This window comes from Vulpes lagopus, chromosome 10 (genome assembly GCF_018345385.1).
Source record: "Vulpes lagopus strain Blue_001 chromosome 10, ASM1834538v1, whole genome shotgun sequence".
NCBI lineage: Eukaryota > Metazoa > Chordata > Mammalia > Carnivora > Canidae > Vulpes > Vulpes lagopus.
In genome coordinates, this window is record NC_054833.1 from 1,235,030 (window position 1) to 1,252,539 (window position 17,510).

Below are 17,510 nucleotides of genomic sequence, written 5' to 3' on the forward strand. Positions count from 1 at the left end.
CAGTCCAAGACCCTAGGTAATTGATCTACAACTTTGGGAGCTACTGAAGCTGTAGATTCCTTCAGCTCATCTAGGTGATCTCATCTTTTCTCTGTCTGAATTAAGACCTAAGGGCAGGCCAGAAATTCAGTCTGGAGAACAGCAGACTTTTGACCTCTTAGTATGTGTTTCTGTTGAGGAGCTATTTGACATTTTTGTGTCAGGCCCATCTAGATAAAGAGGATTCCTGCTGCCCTGTCTGCTGAAGGATTTCAGAGGTCCAGTTTAAGGTGGGGAAACCCCCTCACCACCCCCCCCTCCCCACACACAGCTTTTCAGTCAAGGTGTTCTTCTGCAGGTATATGACATGGTGGAAACAAGTGAAACAACGATGAAGCAAATACAGTCATGCTTCGCACACATAGTACCAATCAGGTGAAAACCTTGACTTTTTATCCAAAACTCAGTTAAAATCTTACAAAAATCCATGGTACTGTCTACAGAACAAATGCAGAGAACCCCATTTCCAGAGCTTTTATAACACATTTAAATCCCAAAGAGAGAGTGGTGCTATTTTTTCCCAAGATTTTATTTTTAAGTAATCTCCACACCCAATGAAGAACTCGAATTTGCAACCCAGAGATCCAGAGTCAAATCCTCTACCGACTGAGCCAGTCAGGTGCCCCTGAGAAGCTTTTTAATGAACATGCAAAGCGGTTGGCTAACACAATTTCAAAGTGTGTTTGGACTTTAGTTTATCAACTATGTTTTGCAGAGTGGGCAGGACTTATGTACTACCATGTGGTGGAAGAGCTGGGGAACCCCAGAAATCAAAGAAATAAAGGCTCTTAAAAAGTCGGTAAAAACAGAGTTTATCTGGGCCATGTGCAGAGTCCCTCTTATACTAGTGGCTGAAATAAGAAGAGCACATTTCGTACAAATCAAAACCACACTGAGATACCACCTCACACCAGTGAGAATGGGGAAAATTAACAAGGCAGGAAACCACAAATGTTGGAGAGGATGCGGAGAAAGGGGAACCCTCTTGCACTTTTGGTGGGAATGTGAACTGGTGCAGCCACTCTGGAAAACTGTGTGGAGTTTCCTCAAAGAGTTAAAAATAGACCTGCCCTACGACCCAGCAATTGCACTGCTGGGGATTTACCCGAAAGATACAGATGGAGTAAAACGTCAGGACACCTGCACCCCGATGTTTCCAGCAGCAATGTCCACAATAGCCAAACTGTGGAAGGAGCCTCGGTGTCCCTCGAAAGATGAATGGATAAAGAAGATGTGGTCTATGTATACAATGGAATATTACTCAGCCATTAGAAACGAGAAATACCCACCATTTGCTTCGACGTGGATGGAACTGGAGGGTATGATGCTGAGTGAAGTAAGTCAATCGGAGAAGGACAAACATTATATGGTCTCATTCATTTGGGGAATATAAAAAATAATGAAAGGGAATAAAGGGGAAAGGAGAAAAAATGAGTGGGAAATATCAGAAAGGGAAATAGAACACGAGAGACTCCTAACTCTGGGAAACCAACAAGGGGTGGTGGAAAGGGAGGTGGGCAGGGGGTGGAGGTGACTGGGTGAGGGGCACTGAGGGGGTCACTTGACGGGATGAGCAGTGGATGTTATGCTATATGTTGGCAAATTGAACTCCAATTTAAAAAAGAATCTGTAAAATAAACAAATAAGAAAAGTACTTCTCGCCTGAACAGGGACTTGAACCCTGGACCCTCAGATTAAAAGTCTGATGCTCTACCGACTGAGCTACCCAGGCCCTAACCAAAGAGGGCTTAATTTATTTCATAAATAACTAAATTCCGTGAACAACGTGGATTACCAGGAAAGGCAGGAGTGATCCAGGGTTTCAGGAACTTCGAGGGTCTTCCAAAAGTGTGGCTCAATGACCTGGGTCATCTGATCATTACGCGGATCGCGTAACCGTCGCAGTGTATGTTCACCCAACAGCGGCTTCCCACGCACGACTCCAGGGAGAAGGCAGATTATTCCTAGTGTCAATGATTGCCGAGGGGGATTCGCGGGTTTGGGCAGAAGCACCCCCGGAGACAGATGGCTGAAGAGCCGAGGAGCAGGCTCGCGCACAGCAGGCGGGGGAAACCCGGCCCGGCCATGACTTTTAGGAACGACCGGGGTCACCGAAGAGCATCTCCAAGAGGATGCAAGAGGAGATGGAGAAAGAGGAGAAGGTTATAACCTTGGCCCCCGCCGGGGAATTAACTTTGGACGTCTCCGTGGGGATTTTCCCAGTAGTTCCAGAAATGGAGTGTCTGGGTTCCTGAGGGCTACGGGGGCGCCTGGGGGAGGGTGCAAGGTCGCCTTTTGCTTTCTCCTCCACATTTCAAAGTGATCCAACTCATTCAGAGACGGGAATGGCCTGCAGTTAAGGAAACAGTGCTCGTGGCTCATCAAACATTTTTGGAGCCCAGTAGGGAGAGTCCATGGGGACAAAATCCCACTCCGAAGGAGGCAGCACTGTTTAGTCCCTGGGGAGTTGCACCTGCCTTGCACAGTCCAAGCCAGGAGTTCTTATCGAGTCAGTGATTGTTTTTTCATTAAGTTAAGACGTTATTTATTGGTTTTTCTATGCATGAAGACAAATGCAATGTTGACCAAATACGAAGAAAATAATGCGTAAACCTCATGCAGTACCCATGGTGCCAACTACCACGAAATAATAATGTGTGCTATTTTATTACATCAATGACACACAGAATTTCAGGAATTAAAAAAAAATGGGACAACGAAAGGTGGCAGAAGGGGAGGAAGGGGAGGGGATGGGGTAACGGAGCGACGGGCATTAAGGAGGATACATGATGAGACGAGCGCTGAGTGTTTTATCATGTTGGCAATTTGAATTTAAATAAAATTTTTAAAATAAAAAAATGAGACAATCACATTCCCGCGGATATGACGTTTAGTCACTTTGACTTAACCTACACAATAAGCCAGCCCGCCAGCTTGCTCTCAGGAAGCCAGCTGGAACACTGTAGAAGGGGAGTGAGAGGGGCGTGAAAGCCCCTGGCCCCCGCCCTATGCCCGAGCAGAGGGAAGCTAGGGGGACCGGGGTACCAGGGCGATCGCCACCTGCCCGGCGGGCGCAGCTCCGCGCGGCGCCCCCGCCCCCGCCCCCCTGCAGACCCACCCCTCCACCTCCCGTGCGGCGCAGACCGCAGGCTCCGAGGCTGAGGGCGCCGCGGCGGAGCAGGCGTCCCCGGGCTGCGCATCACAACTTGTCTGCGGCTAGCTCTCCCAGGGAGCTAAGGGCCGATTCAACCTTCTGCTTCCTGCTTCCTGCGCTAGGCGTGGGTTCAAGTCTCATTTCTGACATGCTGGTGTCTTTACCCTGGCCGTGTTCAGGTCCTGCAACTTTCTAAAATTACATCACAACCTCCTTTTAGGCAGCAACACCGAATCTTATCCAGCCTCCCTATGACTACCTGCATTTCACTGTCTCTAAGCCGCCTCTGCCTGCCCTTTCTCCCTCCTTCCTTCCTTTCTTTTTCTTTCTCTCTTCCCTTAGATATTTATCATGTTAATAAATACCTATATGGAATAATAGCAATATATCAATATTAAAATGTACATCTCGGGCAGCTCCGGTGGCTCAGCGGTTTAGTGCCACCTTCAGCCCGGGGCATGATCCTGCAGACTCAGGATCGAGTCCTGCCTCTCGCTTCCTGCAGGGAGCCTGTTTCTCCCTCTTTCTCTGTGTTTCTCATAAGTAAATAAAATCTTTTTTTAAAAATGGAGATCTGGGGATCCCTGGATGGCTCAGCGGCTTAGCGCCTGCCTTTGCCCAGGGCATCCTGGAGTTTCGGGATGGAGTTCCACGTCAGGCTCCCGGCATGGAGCCTGCTTCTCCCTCCTCCTGTGTCTCTGACTCTCTCTGTCTATCATAAGTAGATAAATCTTTTTTTAAAAAATGTAGATCTTACCATAGAGGAGATGAGGGTTCTAAGCTCCTGTTTCCAGTATTTTAACTGTTTTGAGATAACAAGTGGCAGGTGTCCTGAGCATTATTCCACCCGTCTCCTATGTGTCCCTCACTCTCCAGCATCCTTGCCTCATCCTCTTTTTTTCTTTTCCTACCCACTTTCTTCTTTCCCTTCTTGCAGACCTTTCCCCATCACTTCTGAGGGCGTAGGCTGTGAAGAGTTTGGATGTGATCTATTCTGTGGCACAGGATCATCTAGAGGCATGTGAAAGGTGGAAGGGTTAGAATAGTGGTTCTCAACCATGGCGATTTTGCACCTGTCCCACCCTCCGTGGACACTTGGTAAAGTCTGGAGTTACATCTGATTCTGTATTTGTGTATATTTAAATACACACATAGACAGAGTAAGCTTCATTTAAAAAGCAGTGTACAAACGATTTTAAAAAGTATGAGATAGTCTTTTTGAATTTATTTATAGGAAAAGAACATACAAATCCTTGTATGAAAATATGTGTAAAATAGAAAAATTGAATTTTTTTTTTTGCAAAATTAGAGTTATTTGTACCAAGTTAATCGAAGTTCTTTTCTAATTGCCAAAACATTCTGTTACCTCTTTGTACTCCTGGTATATTTTTAAATAATTTTAAGAAAATTTACTTATTTTGGGGCAGCCCAGGTGGCTCAGCAGTTTAGTGCTGCCTTCAGCCCAGGGCCTGATCCTGGAGACCCAGGAGTCCCACATCAGGCTCCTGCATGGAGCCTGCTTCTCCCTCTGCCTGTCTCTCTTTCTCTCTTTCTCATGAATAAATAAATAAAATTTTAAAAATTTACTTATTTTTAAGTTTATAAAAATCACTGTAATTGTGTTGTTGTGGTTTTTGCATGTTATCTGTTTAACATGTCTTGTTTTTACAAAATTATGACTTGTGTTTATGTTTTGTTTCTCATGGCAATTCATCTTGACTTGATTTTCTCAAGTTAGGCCCTAAATTCAGAATAGTAAAAACCATGAAGATGTCTTTTATGACTGAATTCTTTAGGTTTCCTAGAATGGCCTCCAAATAACACCAAGATTTGTTCTTCTGCTTTAGATAAAAGGAAGAATAATAGAAATAATTAGGTTTGCTTTGTCATTTTTCAGACTTTAACTCAGAAATATTATAAGAATTATTTTATTTAGCAAGTTTAGGATTAAAAAAAAAGACTGCAATTCAAAAGCGAATTAACCTTCTTGGGCTGCTGTAACAACACAAACTGATGGCTTAAAAAACAGAAATTTATTTCACAGTTCTGGAGATTAGTTGTCCAAAATCAAGATGTTGGCAGAGTTGTTTCCTTCTGTGGACTGTGAGGGAGAAATTTGTTCCAGACCTCCCTCCTTGGCTTGTAGATGGCCATTTTCATGTTCATATGGTTATTTCTGTCTATCTCTTCATATCGTCTTCCCTCTATGCATATATGTCTCTGCATCCTAATTTCCCCATTTCAAACAGACATGAGTCATATTGGATTAAGGGTCATCCTAATGACCTGAACTTAATCTAATTAATTACACCTGCAATGACCCTATTTCCTAATAAGGTCACATTCTTAGGTGCTGGGACTAGACATCAACCTATGAATTTGGGTGGTGAGGCACAATTCAATTTCATAACAAGAAAGTAAAATATGTTAATATAAATACACTTCAATGATCTTTTACTTCTCATCTTATGGAAAACATATTCATGGTCAAGCATAAAGAGGTATAAAAATTGTCTATAAAGTGATGGTCAATCAAGGACAATCATAGTATAGTTTGTAGTGTAAAACAGAGGTCCTGGAGATTTGTCAACACCCTCAGGGTCTACAGTATGTTTCTACATACAGGATAGACTTTAACTCCACTCCACAAATTATTTATTATACCACAGGAAAGGATACCTCTATCTTCCATTCTTCTAGTGCTGATTAACTGAATACCTTAGCTGGAGCTATAGTCTTACTACTATTCCAAAGATAAGCGGACTACAATCTTAAATGAGAATTGGTAAGACATTATTAAAGGTAAAGCCAAGGATGTTTCTGATGCTTATCTGACACTGTAATCCTCTCAAAACTGTAAAGACACTAAAAATCAAGCCTCAATACCTCTTTACATATTCTAAAATTAATTTTACTCCACTGTACCAAAAAACAGATATAAAAATGTTTATAAAAACAATGCATATAAAAATGTGTATTTGTGTATATGAAAATGTGTATAAAATGCATACAAAAACAATTTTCGTATGGATCAAAGCATTTTCTTGTCAAAAAGCCACAATTTTAGTGATAGCAAAAATGTTGTTTGACTCATCTTTCCCTACCTGGTGAAATCTGCATTACTTATTTAGTGATGTATATTCTACTACCCAGAATTGTTACTAAAGAGTTTCGTAGAGTATTAATGCTAACTCAAATTCTTCATTGCCTGCACCATCTTTGTTCTTCAAGTAAGACAGAAAGAATAAATCTTTCTATCATGTTCTTTCTCAGTGTGATAGACCAGATCATTTCTATCACCTATATATTGGTATTTGATTTATCAAATATCAAACATAAGCTTACCAAACCTTCAGAAATTCTTAAACTTCCCTTAGCCTAAAGTATTATTTTGGCCTATAACAGTGAGATAAACTCCTCTGGGTGTCCATTGACTTTCTACCTACAAATCAATGACCAAATATCATGAATCTGAGAATGCTGCCTCTAGACTTGGTCTCTGCCTTATCACAGAGTATCACAGCTAAATATCACAAAAGGCATACACAGAACACAGTCTCATATTCAACAGGTACCAGAAATATTTCTACAACATCCTCTGAAATATCTTATTGTGTTTTAAATCCCAACCTGAAATCAAGAAGTTGTCAGGTACACTGAGGTGGGCATTTGACGGGATGAGCACTGGGTGTTATTCTATATGTTGAAAAATTGAACACCAATAAAAAATAAATTTATATTAAAAAAAGAAGTTGTTAGGTCGAAAAAAAGGAGATCTAATCATTTGCTGTTTATAGAATATACATTTTAAAAGAAAGACACTGAGAAGCCTGGAGGCAGTATCAATGACATGTGTCAGGCAATATATCAAGGGATCTGTTTCACCTAGTCCTAGCTATAGTAAAATTTTTTATTTTATTGTTTTTTAATTTCCCATCTTAAAGTTTATCAGTGATTATTTATTTATTTAGGATCTACCTTGAATATGCAAATACACGAAAATAATATAATTGAAAATCAAGTTGGGAATGTAAGCAGTGACTATATCTCTTTCGCTTATTACTAGATATTTAAAATATAGTTTAGAGACTAACATATAGTAGATGCTCATCAAAAGTTTTTAAAAAGATTTGATACATTTATATATTACAATATGATTGCTATTGTAGTGATAAATTAGTACCTTTATCGTTTTACATAATTATTGTTTCTTTTTAGTAGTTGGAAAAATTAAATTCTGGTCTTTTAGCAAGCTTTATTGTAATATAATATTGTGTTTCTCCCCAAGTCCTGAGGTGTTATGGGGACATTAGAGCAGGTTCCAGCACCCAGGGTGCCTGCCCCTGTCCAAACTGAGAAGATGCCGATGGAACTTCTTAGGAAGCCATCCTTGATCTCTTTGTGATTTCCCACTGAATTCTGCAGGGTACTGCTCTTCTCCAAGAGAATCCTATTCTTTTCCCCATTTTTTGCCACACAAGTGTGGACTTTGTGTTGCTCTCCTGATGCGGAAGCCAGGGGCCATCTCTCCCACAGTGGATTCAAATCCAGGCACCTCACGCTTCCCCTCCAGGAAAGTATCACCAGACCCTTCTCCTGTCAATTAGTCACTTTTACTATAATTTCACTTTCCTAAGCAGGGCATGAAACTGGTATAAGACGAAGTTATGGCCTAGAACCCCAGCATGAATAGGGCCAACTCCCAAAAAGTGAGCAAAAGCCTCAAGCCATTTTCTTTCTCAGTGTGATAGACCAGATTTCTTGTGGCTGTCCCCTCTGTGACTATTTGTCTTTGGACCCCAGAGGTGAGCAGGCACATTTCCATTTCCACGCCTGCATGTTTTTGCATTCTCACTGCACCAGCACACCTGTCTATCCACTGACCCATTTGCAGTTGCTTTAAAGTTCTTTCTTTTTTTAAGATTTTATTTATTTGTTCATGAGAGATACAGAGAGAGAGGGAGGGACACAGGCAGAGAGAGAAGCAGGCTCCTTGCAAGGAGCCTGATCTAAGACCCTGGGATCATGACTTGAGCCAAAGGCAGATGCTCAGCCACTGAGTCACCAGGTGCCCCTGCTTTAAAGTTCTAAGCTGGAAATCCTGGGGTCCAGTAACAGCTCCGTGTACATACTGTAGGGCTGAGAGGGACACTTCAACTTAGAGAGTGACAGAATCCACTTGTCCCCCACCCCAGGTTTCCAAGGATGATTTAAGCCCCAATTCTCCCTGATATCTGGCTATCTGATTCTTTCTTCTCCTGCTGTCATCTAAAGAGTCAAGGCCTGGTGTCCTACAGAGAAATCCCATGCCTTCATTTGTGAATCTAACCGCTTGGTGAAACCAAAAAAGTGGCCATATTTGCTCCATGGTGGTTTATGGAATAGAGCTCATCTACACATATTAAACTAAACTGGTCAAAATTGGATTTCATTCCAGCGAGGGCAGGGAAACTGGACTGAAAGCAATTTGAGGAAAGATTTTTCCCCCATCCTCTGCGTTATTCCCCCCACTCTGTTATGCATGTGCCCTGAAAGGACTCTCCCCATTTGGCAAGAGGAGGGCTTACTGGTCTGGGGCCACCAGGGGGGTGAAGACAGCACTCGCAACCTCAGTTGCTGGAGACCTTCTGGATGGGACTTCTGTACTGACTTATAAAGGGCGATGTTCTTGCATATAAAAGGCAATAAAGGTGGTGAGGATGCACAAAGAGAGACATGAAGACAGAAGGATGAATTTCCAGCTGGACATCTAGGCAGTGCCTTTGGCTCTTGTTTCTGTCACATGTCCTGTGCCTGTGCTGATCTTTGAAGATGTCTAATCTTGATGTCAATAGTTTAACATTAGCAAAATAGCCTTTGATCTTCATATCAGGTCTGAAAATAAAAAATGATATTGCTAAATCATGAGAAAATTATTCGAGACTGGTAAGGTATCAATACATGAGAATGGCCTGTTAACCTTCCATTAAAAGTAGCAGATACAAATATGGAGCAGGCATTTGAGGTTAACAGTTTATAGGAAAAACTTAATAACCTTAAAAACCAGGAAGTGCTCAGAGTCATTGATTATATGAGAGATTAGAGCTCAATGTGGCATCACTTTACAACTCTTAGGTTGCTAAGCTTACTAATGCCACAGATAGGTTTTTGTGGCTACTCAGTTTTGTGGAAAATGCATGCCTCCTGGATAGCAATCTGGTGCCAGTCAACCCAATCAAGATATATGTAACATGGTCTCTAACTTCTATGTCTATTGGGATATATCCAAGGAAGATTTTGCCCAAGTCCCTGAAGGGATGTGTATGAGGATGTTTGGATGGAGTTACTTGTAGAGTCAGGAACTAAGAGGGCACCTTCTTGGAATCATTTAAAAAGATAAATTATGGTAGATGCACCAGAGGAGCTGTGGCTCAGTGTGGGAAACAGGCCTGCTGAATCATAAATAGATCATGAAAAGAGGCTGTTAATATATGATCCCAAGAAATTCATCCCATGGCGTGACAAAGAGAAGTTTCTACGTATAGAAGAACAGTAAGTCTGAATGCAGGATACAACCAACTGTTCATCTCACTTGAAACTTCTTTGTGCACTCTATATGGGAAGGATATTTGTTAGAAGTTATTTTCAGCCTGCCTCTTTGTATTACCCAACTTATCTAATGTAGAGAGGTCTCTCTGGAACATGCAGGGTTAAGCAGTGCACCTAATAAAAACAGCAGCCTTTATGAGCTAGGGACCTTTGAGGCTTTGCATTGGTCCCTGATCCCCACACTACTTTGTGTCTGTCTCTTCTTTTAATCCTCAGGCTCATTGCACTTTCAGTTCCTGATCCTTCCAAGCTAGACTTGGAAGCAACAGCTCAGCATTCAAGTGATATATAAATAAAATAATGATGGTTATGGAAAAAGTCAGAAGTAGAATGACGTGTATATAAAGTATAATTTTTGTAATACAAAAAGGATATGCACAAAATATTATTACATATCCTATAAGAAAACTTGTGATATTCGAAGGTAATAAAAGTGTAAACAATAGATTAGAATGGTTCCCTATGAGGAAAAATGATATAGGGAGTAGAATATGTAGATAAAAAGAAATCAATGATTTGATTAAGAGGGTCCTTAAACAGACCCATGTATAGATCAGACAATCTAAAAATCAAACAAAAGTACTATAAAATGTTGAAAATAATTGGTGTTCTCTCTGGCACATTATTTTTTAAGTGAAAATTCTATTTCCATCCCTGAAGGATTAACAGCTAGGGGAGTTGTCCTCTGGCTATACAAAAATGAGGAAATCAGAAAAAAAAATGTATAAAATAACCACTAGAATGTATAAAATAACCACCAGACTTTAGGAGACAGTGCAGGACTGTGATCCTTGAGGGAAAGTAAGCAGTGAAGGTGAGTCTGTGATTGTGCTAGTCAGGAGAATTTTGAAGAAGAAAAAGATAGTGGTGTTAACCATACCAGTTACCAAGACTTATTAGAAAACTCATCCAATTAAGTGCATCCATTGTTGATGCAGGGATAAACAAAGAAAACATGCAATGGCATAGAGAATCCAGAAATCATCCACATATGTGTAAATTTCGTGTTAGACAAAAGTGGCATTTCAGCTACAGTAAGACATGGTAATTTACTGAGAAATCTATGCAGGAATAAATAGGGTTAGAGGCTGTGAAACCATCACCTCATTCCATTGCCTGACTTGCTAAACATGTGATAATACATTAAATGGGGAGTGTGTACTGGGTGATATTCTAAGAAGGTTAATCATCATATTAGCTGATCACAGTGAAAGGATGTGTCATTACCAAATTGTTGTACAAGTTGAGGAGGAGAAAACCCACCAAATCACATGATATGGTTCAAGAAGAAGGCTTTATTGAAGATTTATGAGCCCATGTTCAACAAGCAGAGGTAGAGGTCAACAATTCTCCCTTTATAGCCCATAGAAGTATGCCAGATGCAAGCACTGCTAGAAATACAATGGGACTGTGGTCCTTCTGTTTCTTTCCCTTATGGCAGCATATGTTTATATATATGTACATAATTTCTGAAGGATACTTGCAATTAGGCACCACTGGACAGAATTAAGAAACTAGTGTTCTAGGATAGAAAGGACACTTATTTTTCAGTTCGATCTCCATTTCTACAGTTAAGAGGGAGTGGGGATAATTTTACTGATCTTGTCCACCATTCATTTCAAAGCAAATTGAATTTTAGTTAAGTTTCCTGAGCCAAAACCTCTGCAGAGTGCTTCAGCCTCTTTCAGGCCCGCTGAGTATCCCTAGCTGGAGGCCCCAGGGGTGGTTTCCAGGGGCCACTGCAGGATTCTTGCGCATAGAGTGGAAGACCCACCTGGGATCCTCCAGTCAAGCCGGGAAAACAGCAAGTTGGAGATTATTTTTCATGACGAAGAGTTACTAGTATTTATTTCAATACTTAACCATCGCTATGTGCATCCATTCCCTTTCCCTCTGTTTGGTCATTGAACCCCTGTAGGCACACCTGGAATTGTTTATGAAGGAGTTGAAATAACCAGTAGTGACAAAGCTGACTGTGGACAAGTCTTCCAGTTCTTACGGGAACAGAGAAATGATTGAAAGGGAATCCGCTTGATGGCAAAACACTAATGACTCTGGTGGGACTCAAACTGCAACCTTTGAATTTTTTCATCTCAGCACTAGAAGTCCAATGCACTATCCATTGTGCCACAGAGCCTATGAGGAGCTAGGCTTTGCTCGAACTCTAAGATTGTTGATTATTTATTCGGTTATCAATATAATCCATTTCTGGAAATTTACTCTGTTCCCCTTACTGCAAAAGTTCAAGAAATAGGGAAACAAGACAATGCCAAGGATACACAATACCTGATGGGGGAGTTTCTGGTCCTTCCAGCGACCACTGCCATTCTTTTCTGCAAGATAAGGAGTAGTCTGATCAAAGATCAAAAACCACATCTCAGTTCATCTGGCCAATGGGCCCGTTTGGGCTTGGGCCCTTGGGCTTGGCAAACAAGGGGTTTGAGAGCTCACAGGAAGCGGGCATGGGGAGACATTCCTAACACTTTGTGGGTCCCTCTTGCTTCGCTCCCACTCCCCCCACTCCCCCCCCCCATCCCCAGGTGGCTCAGCGGTTTAGCACCTGCCTTCAGCCCAGGGCGTGATCCTGGGGTCCTGGGATCGAGTCCCACATCAGGCTGCCTGCATGGAGCCTGCTTATCCCTCTGCCTGTGTCTCTGCCCCTCTCTCTGTATCTTTCATGAATAAATAAATGAAATATTAAAAAAAACAATAGCAGAAAAGAAGGAAGAAATGTAAAATTTAAAAAAATGGAAAAATGATATAGGAATCGAGTTTGTTTTTCCCCAATCTTGGTACACACAGACTGTATATCCACCTTTACTCATATAGACAATATCAGTGATAGGTGATTCATCCTCTCCAATCTGAGCATATTGAAAGGTTGATACTATCAGTCATATGGATACTATTTGCTGCACCTTTATTCGCAGACCTTTCTGACAGCAGATCCATGTACTAACTTTCCTGAATAATTGATTCTTCGCTCTAAATAAACATATTTGATGTTGAAACTACCTAAATCTCTCACTGTCTTACCCCTTAACAGCCAGTCAGCAGGGTTGGAACCTCTGCAGGCAAACCCCAAAGAATTTCAAATCCTTTAACCACCCTACAGGGCCCTTCCACAGAATGTTGACTCTTTTGGGGGGTGGAGTGAGGAGAGAATCTTAAACAGGTTCCAGGCCCAGCGTGAGCCCCAAGCAGCTCTTGACCTCACAACCCTGAAATCATGACATGAGCCAAAATCAAGAGTTGCAAATGAGCCACCAGAGCATCCTCAGAACATTAACTTTTAATGAAAGTGCACGGTAGGCGCACCACTGGCCACATGGGCTAAGGTGAGATACTAGTTAGTGTGACAGATGCCTGGTGTATGGAGCATCTGCACACATTTAGTTTTGCAGGGAAGAATTTCATGGCATATCTAAGGCTTCTTGGCTTAAAGAATGCACATCTAGTAAATCAAGAACCAATCGAGGATGGTGAGATTTGAGCTTCCTTGACCATAGTCCACCCTGCAGCCACTGATCTGTGAGGATGTGGTGATTCATGTCTAAATCAGGGAAACCACAGAAAGTGGGACTGGAGCTGTGCCATGCCTCCTGCAGCCCCCAACTTGCAGGTGGGAAAGCAACCTACGTGAAGGGCACTCACCTGTGGTACTTTCACAGCTGAATAGTAGCTGGGACTCCCTAGAAGGTTACACCAGGTTGCTTGGTCTCTGGCCCACTGCCTCAAGGTCACCATGCCAGAGAAGAGCTTTCCAAAGTCCCCAACCCAGTGACGTTCTGTCCTGTGCAAAGCTAAAAGGACAGGTAGAAACACGTAAGTATCAGGCACAGTGGAGCCCTGTTATCAAGTGGGTTGATTCTGGGCTTAGAGATCCTGTGGTTCCTGGGGAAGGATGTTGAGCCTGCTTCCTTTTAACTGTAACTTAGATTTTGGATCACAGTGCTGGGAACAGAAGTGCCCGTGCAGGGATGTACACGAGGAGAGCTGACACGTGTTCAGATTACAAGGGACATATTTTCTCAAGCCCTTATCTGAAAAACTCTCATTTGTAGTTAAGTGTCACTGGCTTCTGTCTTCCTCTGTGGTGACAGGAATACTTTCTTCTTTATATTCTCACAAGAGGTTCTTTGCTCCTGCCACAACCTAACAAACAGATATTTCAGCTCATTTGAAGCTTGAAAACACTTGAATTGATAGTTCATTTTGCAAAACACTGTGCTTTGGAATTAATCCTAACTATAGAAAAACATTTCATGTACAAAACCAGTTATGGTATTTTAAAAAATGGACCACAATAACATAGATGTCCAACAAGGGGGAATATTTAACTAATCTGAACAATGGAACATTAGAAAGCCACTAAAATGACATTTGGAAAGTTCCTGGGGAAAAAAAAGCATTGATGATATAATATTCAATTAAATTAGTAAAGTACAAAATTGAGAAAGATAAAAGTAGCCCCTGCCAGGTGGGAGCTGACCTGGTGTTATTAGCTGGGACTTGATGTTCTTTTGTTGAACATGAACAATTTCACAGAATGCAGATGTCAGACAAGACAATTCAGTGATCATGATGGATCAAGATGAAAATAAGATCACACTGCCATCATTTCTGAACATAAGTACAGACATGAAACACACACAAAAACAGACAAAAATACTGTTAGGCCACAAAAATGACCCCAATTCTCCTCATTTTGTCCAGTATGAGTGATGACAGCTTCTTTACCAATCATAGTTTTATTTTATTTTTTTTTAAAGATTTATTTATTTATGATAGAGGGGAGGAGGGGGCAGAGACATAGGAGGGAGAAGCAGGCTCCATGCCAGGAGCCCGATGTGGGACTCGATCCCAGGTCTCCAGGATTGCGCCCTGGGCCAAAGGCAGGCACTAAACTGCTGAGCCACCAGGGATCCCCACCAAAAATAGTTTTAGCATTGCTCTGTTCTTCCTTCTTTCAGGATAGGACTTATTAAGCTACCCAATCACAGTATCTCCCTGCTTCCAGACAGTATCCACTGCAGAACAGCCCTGCTTCTTAGAATCCCCCAAATCACCTAACACAAGAAAAAATCCTTCTAACACCCTCTTACTGAGATTCACCCAGGGGTCCCCGTGGTGTGTGCTCTTGATTGCTACAGGAGTAATAACCCATCTTGTTCAGCTGCTTATGTATTCCTGGTGGTTTTTGTCTGGAAGATATTAGCACAATTTATGTTTTGTATGACCTCAACTATTCCTATTTTTTCCTTTGCACTCAAAATACTGGGGGGAGGGGACCCAACTCTCTGTCTCTCTGTCTCTCTCTTAAGCTCACCCACTCTCATATCCCAAGAGTTTACTTTTTGCTTTAATAAACTTCCCACTTCTGTTACTCAAAAAAAAAAAAAAAATCCTGGGGGATGAGGGAAAAGGAAGATATACCCAAGTGCTGCTACTGCTAGTTTCTGGAAGGTAGATTGTGGGTTCTTTGTTTTCTCCAACCCTCTCCATCCCAGTATGAGACAGTCCTCATTACCCAAGATTCTTCCAATCAAGAAGGAGAAATACCTACTTTACTTGGCACAAAAAAGATGAATTCTCTTCACGTAGACTCAAGGACTTTGGTGTTGAATGTTCCTTAATAGTCCCTGTTAGATGGACTTTTTCAATGTCCTTCACAATGACATGGGCCTTGAGTTTGTTTCTTGACTAATTGATGGTAGTTGGAGGTTTGCAGAATTCATGGAGGCTTCTGTATGCCACTAACCGGCTGACATTTAATTAGACCTTTTTTAAAAAAAAAAGATTTTTATTTATTTATTCATGAAAGACTCAGAGAGAGAGACAGAGACGCAGACAGAGGGAGAAGCAGGCTGCATGCAGGAAGCCCCATGCAGGACTCCATCCCAGGACCAGGATCATGCCCTAAGCTGAAGGCAGATGCTCAACTGCTGAGCCACCCAGGTGTCCCTTAATTAGACCTTAAGAATTATTTTACATTCATACTCTGATGAAGAACTCTTTGGGGATTATTGTGTTAATAACAAAAAGTTACAACTTAAAAAAAATGTTTTGGGAAAGCTCAAGACAAAGGTGTGCCCCAAAAATATTCCAATGGAGAGAGGCAGAAAGTAATTATTTAGAATATGTCATACACTCTTTTAAAGCAAATAGTGGGAAATTTTCCAAAGAGTGTCAGCGAGGCCTGCTTACTTTCCATGACCACATTCCTTCTGTTTATAAGTGAGGTTTATCTTTTCTGAATATAAATACAAGGAAAATATTTGATCTTTAATTAGATCTAGCCCCCACCCCATTCCCAGTGTTACCTGAATTGAATAGAATTCTATTTAAAGAACACTTTTGTTACTTCTGGCTAAATTTAATGTGTTAAATCCAAGCAATTATCTCAGCTTTCTCAGGAGCATCATACCCATCAGCTTTCACCTCTTGCCCGTTGACACTTAGACGGTCAGAAAATGGGGACCCATCTATCTGGCATCTACACTTAACCATTTTGTTCTACATCAATCCTGTAGAGCCTCTGAAAATTCTGCTGAAGGAAGCAGGAAGTTACAAATGTAAAAAGGAGAACAGAAAATGAATGCATTGTGTTGGTTACATTTAAAGAAAATGGGCCCTTGCATTGGCCAAAGCCAAACAAAGCCAAATCAGGTAATCCATTTGTTTTAGGGAGCAGCTGGCATCTCACAGGGAATGAAACTTTTATACCTATAGGTTTCTTTTAATCCATGCAGAAAGTGAATGTGAGTTGGTATTTGCCAAGTACTTTCTTGAACCCAGCGAGATGAATAGGTTGGGTACTGGCCTCGGACGGAGCTTGGGGACACCGAGTGAGGAGACCCAGATGGTTTGCAGCATCGGGTCTCTCTCCCTGCACGGTGGAGACAAATCAGCGACAGTATTTCCTTCCGTGAAACCCATCAAGCGCAATACCCTCCAGCGAGGACGCTGGCCTGGGAGTTCTAGCAGAAGGGTTGCTCCCGGGCAGGCCGTAACCTGTGGTTACCCTACTCCCCCTGGTGGCAGAGTAAATTTGGTCCCAGTTTCCGAATCCCCAGCACCCAGCTAGCTCCCAGGTCACCCGCATGGGAGGCGGCGGTAGTTTATAAATCTAGCTCAACTTGTTGGAAACAAAGATGCTTGTAGGGAGCACTCTCGTCTCCATGCTCCTAAATGTCAGGGGGTGCGCGGAGCGTTTGACTCCCCTCCCCAAGCCTTCATTAACCTGCGGATTTTTGCCCGATTCACTAAACACCAGGAATCTTGTCCACACAGTAATCTTACCTGTAAATCTACCAAATTTCTTTCTGTGCTTTTAAGACACCATCACACAGCTGTAGTTGTGGCCGAGTGGTTAAGGCGATGGACTAGAAATCCATTGGGGTGTCCCCGCGCAGGTTCGAATCCTGCCAACTACGTTTGAGCTTTTTGTCCTTCCTGTTCCTGGAGGAGACGCCGCCTTTGTTCCCAACCTGACCTTCCTCAGTGTGGGGCTGGGTATGCTTCTTGTCTAAACGTCTCCTGTTCTTCTGCCTGGCAAAACCCCACTGCTGCTGTGCTGCACAGGAATCAGAGTGAGTACAATCACTTTCTCAAAAAGTTTGCACCAAGACACCTGTGCCCACATTTTGCAAAATCTTAGGATGTCTCTGAGTTTTTTTCTTCCCCGAACGCTGCTCTAAGTAAGCTATTTTGAAATGAGACAACTTGG

The 17,510-nt window shown here is 42.1% G+C and overlaps 2 non-coding genes across 2 annotated transcripts; one reads left to right on the forward strand and one right to left on the reverse strand.

The window, feature by feature from the left end:
- Positions 1-1,698: 1,698 nt before the first annotated feature.
- TRNAK-UUU lies at positions 1,699-1,771 on the reverse strand. Its single transcript has one exon. It is a non-coding gene; the product is annotated as a tRNA-Lys (tRNA).
- A 15,364-nt stretch (positions 1,772-17,135) lies between these two features.
- On the forward strand, positions 17,136-17,217 carry TRNAS-AGA. The gene has a single exon. It is a non-coding gene; the product is annotated as a tRNA-Ser (tRNA).
- The last annotated feature ends 293 nt before the right edge of the window (positions 17,218-17,510 follow it).